Genomic DNA, 6,000 nt, shown 5'->3' on the forward strand with positions numbered 1-6,000 from the left:
GTGCTTTATTCTCATTCTTGATTGGTTGCGATCGTGGAAATTTTCTCTCGCCCCGCATCGTGGAAGCACTTTATTTTAATATTACTATTAATAATATGGCACTTTCTGCTCGGCATCCAAATGGACATTGGAAAAACAATATAAATATAAATGGTTAAACTTTTAGCATAGGTATGCCAACTCATAATATCGATCGTCCTACATATCAAGAAATTCTTGCCAGTTTTAGATGATCATGTACCCTTGTAATTCAAGATAATCGCGTGTCAAATTTACTGTTAAAACAATAACAGTTGTAGCGTATTGTCGTAGCTAAAGGTGTTTTATTCTATCAGAATATAATAGTCTGAACACGCAGCCCAATCTGTTAGTTTGAAACTGGTTAAATGATTGCACGGATGGACCTCTAACGATCTGAACAAAATAAAAACATATTTTTAAAAAAACAAAATAAATATATACAAATACCACATTTTTTCGCCGAATGAGATGACATTTTGAGATATACTTTAAATATATGTAATATCACATTAGGGCCCTGAGTGCAAGACTGAAAAACAATTGGTCATTTGAAAACTTACAGAGCCATCAAGAAAATATGATTGGCTGAGCATGTCTTAATATTGGTTTTGGAATAAAACAAATCTTATATTTCAATTGGTCATAGAGGAGGCCTACTGAAGAATGATCTCAATTTAGCTGTATCTGTCACACTTTTTCTTGCAAACTGACGCTGACGCATCCCAGGGAGACCATTGACTTGCAGATTTCCTATTTTCACAATAATAATGATTACAGCAACAACAATACACGATAAAATAAAAATCCCATTTTAATGAGATACATGTTTAAAGTGTTACTTTTGGTGGACAAGTATCAAGCCCAATGTTGATCCTTGAGGAAACACTATAAAAAGCACGGAAAATCAATTTTATAAACATTCCACGCTGTAAACTGTAAATATATATCAACAAAATACAAAGGATGACGATAATTAAAAATAACTGATAAAGCAACGAAATCGCACATTCCTATGGTTTGTTTGAAAAACAAATTGTCTCACGCTCAACATACCACGTTTCTGTTTTGAATATAAGAAAAGAGCCACAACATTGGAATGAAATATACAGTTTGATATAATCGAAATAGAAATATTCTCAGAAAAAATAAGGCAACGTCGTTAATGGCTGTTATTATTCACTGAAAAGAGAATCAGTTCAATTAAATAACACAGCATACTGACTGACCTACTAAGTCTCGTTATCTAATGATGCTGCCGAGAGAGTGGTGTCGTAAGGTCGAAATGCTATCTGAACACCCTCGGTCTTTTCTTTTAAGGGGACAAGTAAGCATCAGATTTAATTTCTCTCTCTTGAGAACTATATTCTTAACTACTTTCTTTCACATGGTACAATATCCACCCTCGGTCTTTTCTTTTAAGGGGACAAGTAAGCATCATATTTAATTTCTCTCTCTTGAGAACTATATTCTTAACTACTTTCTTTCACATGGTACAATATCGCGGCGAAAGGAGGCAACGTCACAATCGAAAATAATCTGCCTTTGCTGTCGTAACATATGTTGTGCACTCCGCCAGAGGCAAATTACTAAACACATGAAATTGATTTGTATTCCTACGAGAAGGTCCGAGACTATTTCAAAGTCTAACGGAAATGGCCGAATGATGTTACGACCGTTCAAAATGGTCAATGATTCTTTTTCGGCCTAGCGTAGATTGGCGTGTGACAGAGTTCACCACCATTTTCCCGACGTTTTTTTAAGCATCAGCACTAGACCAGGTAACACGAAAAATTGTGTATTTCCGAACGTACCGCAATGCGTACCACGGTATATTGCAACTATATTAAGTACCAATAATACAATGTTCTGGGACAGGGGCCGGACATTTTTAAATAGCTTGAAAAAAATACATCTTCCTCTGATTAATTTCGAAGTGACACCATATTAAATTTTTAACATGAAATGTAAGAAACGAAAATATTCAGCTGAAAAGAAAACCACAGCCCGCCACCACCCAAACAAAATAATTAAATGGCCAGTACCTTTACGTAGATGAATTTACTATGTGTATTGCGATTTTTGTAAACGTTGTAATATCTAAAAGCCGTAACTAAAGTGGAATGATTAAGCTTTCTAACATTAGAGAGCCTACTGATAAAAATAGGAAGTGTTGATACCAGCCTACAATTTTCTGGTTACGCTATTGATATACCAGGTAGGGAAATTTTGAGTGTGACGCGAACATCCGGGCAAGATATTTACCAGGAAGGATGAATAAAATTAAAGTACACGTACTCAATAAAACAAGAAAATATTTAGTGCAAATTACGTAAAGTTCAGACAGAAAGCAAGTGTGCTCCTTTACTTTTGTCTTATCTTATAATGTGACTTCATATAATCCGTGCAACGTGTCTTGGATGTAGTTTGAACAAAGTAAAATTCATCATAAAAAGGTGTGTTAACAAGTTCTTTTGCAACACGTAAGATTGCGCATGCTCATTCGAACATTCATGTCAAATGAACAGTTTTTTTTTTTGTCCGTCGTCATGCTCTTCAGTTTTGAAGGTCTGGCATTTTGTCAGCAGTGTGACACAATACCTAAATGGAAGTGATCTATTTTGATAAACGTGAACTTGTGACCTTTGAAATATTGAAAGACGGTATCGTTTTCTGTAACAGCATTTAATACACATAACTCTGTCGGAACTATATATGCAGGGTTTATCTTGTCGCTACGTTGTCGGTGTTGTGTTATCATGTTTCGTTTTAAAAAGTCATTAAAAAATCGAGAGATATAAAGACAAATAAATTCAAATAATCTCGCAACTAGTTCTGTTGCTAGTTTCTGAATGCAATATTTCCTTCACATCTGGATTACCCATTTGGGCTTGCGCAATTTCAATGGTTATGCATATGATCAACGTAATTTTCTTTGATTATATTTAATATAGCTCTACAATGTATAAGTTAAGTGTACTCAGTCTCACTTGTCAGCAACAATTTCATAAGGTACTAAGTTATACGCTATTTAAGTGTATATGGAATGTTATGGAACGGTTACGACGTTGTGCAGCTGTTGTTTTCATGGCGTTTTAGTCGTTCTTTTCAATGCAATCAGTCGTTTTTACTATGAGTTTTTACTATGAACTTTGCCCTAAGAAATTATCATATCAGATTTGCTTGAATTTGAATCATATTTAGGACAAATAATTCATACTAAATCTTCTCATTTATTATTTTTCATAAATGTTTCTTCAAATATCAGCTATTTTGTAAGGGAAATAACTCAGTAAGTCATTTACAACTTCTTTTACTGTACCTTCTAATCTTTGTCATATAAACTGGTTCATGGAATATATATATATATATATATATATATATATATATATATATATATATATATATATATATATATATATATATATATATATATTCTCGATCATTGAACACCAGCTATGCATTTCAGTATGTTGAACATTACCTGTAGTAGTCTGGTAAAGGTAAATGCACAAGCAATGCATGTGTCGTCATCTAAATTTTTACTTTTCCCATTTCGTCCCGGTTTTACAAAGTTTGTTGTGGTTGACTGTCGATGCAGCTAAAATCGAAAAAAAAAACAACTTAATTTGAGAAAATTATCTGGTTATATTCCTAATTTAGACACTGTAACTAAAGAACATAACGAAGCAAGGCATAAAGATATTTTACTAGTCTACGTCTGATGACGTAAGCATTGTCATTATAGCATGAAGAGCTAGACTTCCCAATTTCTCAAAGAATTTTTGAGCTGATTTTCTATGGGTATCCCCTTTAATTCGCACTTCTTTTTTTAAAGAAAAATAATATAGCAAAAAAAAACATATGTAACATAGATCTGTCTCAAAATTTAAAGCCAATATGTTTTGAGTGTGGCTATAACTTAAACAAGGTGCACGTGCTAAGGTGACATAAATGGACCTCTACTCATCTGATGTATTTTTAAAACTTTAACAGGCTGCACTGCAGAGCAGAAATGCACAGGAAATCTAAGAATGTATAATGGAAAAATGTGTTCTAGTACGAACTGGTACATTGACGACCACAGGGGGGCGTGCGGGTGTGGTCCGGCAGCTGCCAGTCCAAATATATTTGACAACGATACGAAAAGAGCGTGGTGTGGACAAAGGTGTGGAAAATGCATTAAAATGACCACAACTGGTATCCAACAGAATGTGCATTACCTTGGTACATTCACGGAAATTTTAGATCATGCTATCCAGCCAATCCTTCTGTTTACTTACCAACTCAGCCAGCAATCCGACAATGCATAAAAGTACTAAGAATGTTAAATCTAAGTATCCCGCATCAATATGATTTAATATATCTGAATTGGTCAGATAATACAGTTGACGGGCTTGCAATGACTAGTCTTTCAAGTAGATAAAACAAAATTATTTCCACTCATTCCATGCAATTTAAACATCGGTAGAGAATACCTCAGTTCGACAAGAAAAACTAATATATACGAGGAAACTTCGAAGATTGATGATTCTAGAGATTAGTAAAAGCTGAATATTTGCACTCATTTACATATTCAGGCAGTAATCCGTTCTACTCTCCATCATCCTAACACTCCCACCAACCAGCATCACCATCTTTGTTTGCGACATATCGTGACCTAAACTAAAAGATAAGAAAACTTATGTTACGTCTCTAAACCAGAAATTTCTGTGACAAATAAAAATTTGTAGCTCTCTGTAAAGGAAAGTTTCATTGTATTCATAAGACATGTTCGTCCCCTAAATGCCCTGAGCTGGCAAGATTAGCTGCAATAATTTCATTTATTTGTAGGTGGTTTCATACCTGGGGAAGGCGGTGCCGTCGCAGCTGGCCAGTCCCATGTTTTCATGGTGAGTAACTTATGTACGAATGAATACCCAAACCTCAGCTGGTGTAGCCAGGACAGTCACAATGGCTACCTCAACAAATATGGTTATCATGCCCACTTTGATCTAAGAGATGAAGATAGGCAGGTAGGAGCAATCGGCTGGAGATTTCTCAACCCGGAAGTGATGTATGAGGAAGTGAACTGTGACCAAGATAATCATGAAAACTCAAAGACCCCAAGCTATAGCATGAATCACCAATGTCAGTGCTTTTATCAGGGAAAATAAGAAATAAATTAAGCAGAAAATTATATTTACTTTATTTTTCGTAAGCCAGTCAGGGAATTAGATATCTACTCATCCTAGCTCAAGATCAAAATACACCAGAAATGTTGTTCCCCAAATCAATGAGATTGAATAAACGAATTTAATTTATTGACTTTGACACTCTTTAATAGTTTTCAAACTCTTCATAGACTCATGTATACTAATTAAAGTCGCGGTTTGATATATCAATATGGGAAAAATTATTGGATCACCAAACTCTAAAAAAATCCTAACAAAGCTATTAAAATGAATTTTCACAAGAAAATTCGTTAATTTTGTTTTTAATCAATCTGAGAGACTATACATTTGCGTATACCCCAAGAAGAGATATCAGTTAAATACGACAATGCCTACTGAAGATGTAGCATGCAACCCGGTCTAGATCTAACCATGGACTCGATTATACTGATATAACATCTAGATTATCTCAGATTTGTCTATCCTCCCTTTTACCTGACAGATACATATTAGAATCATTTCCAAGATCACAAGGTCATTAACCTTACATCTAAAGCCTATAATAATATCACTGCCTAAAGAACACGCACCAGCCAGCCTCTGTCCTAATCAGATCGTTTCTCCATTTTACGGTGCCGTTAGACAAACACACTGACCTAGTGTGATCTAAAACTAACGCGTTCAATGCTTTAATTAGGTGCCGTTGCAAAAGTCGTCATCTAATTATGTACTTTAAACAAAGATGATGGTGTTGTAACGACTCCATCAAAGAACCTGTTTTAATTAACTAGGTGAACTAAATATGATGTGATACCAATGAACGCCACTT

At 34.7% G+C, this 6,000-nt stretch overlaps 1 pseudogene; it reads left to right on the forward strand.

Moving 5' to 3' along the window:
* The first annotated feature begins 1,978 nt into the window (after positions 1-1,978).
* Positions 1,979-5,174, forward strand: LOC149805098 (endoglucanase pseudogene; annotated as a pseudogene).
* Positions 5,175-6,000: the final 826 nt, after the last annotated feature.

Source organism: Sinohyriopsis cumingii, chromosome 2 (genome assembly GCF_028554795.1).
Source record: "Sinohyriopsis cumingii isolate HCF-2022 chromosome 2, ASM2855479v2, whole genome shotgun sequence".
Taxonomy (NCBI): Eukaryota; Metazoa; Mollusca; class Bivalvia; order Unionida; family Unionidae; genus Sinohyriopsis; species Sinohyriopsis cumingii.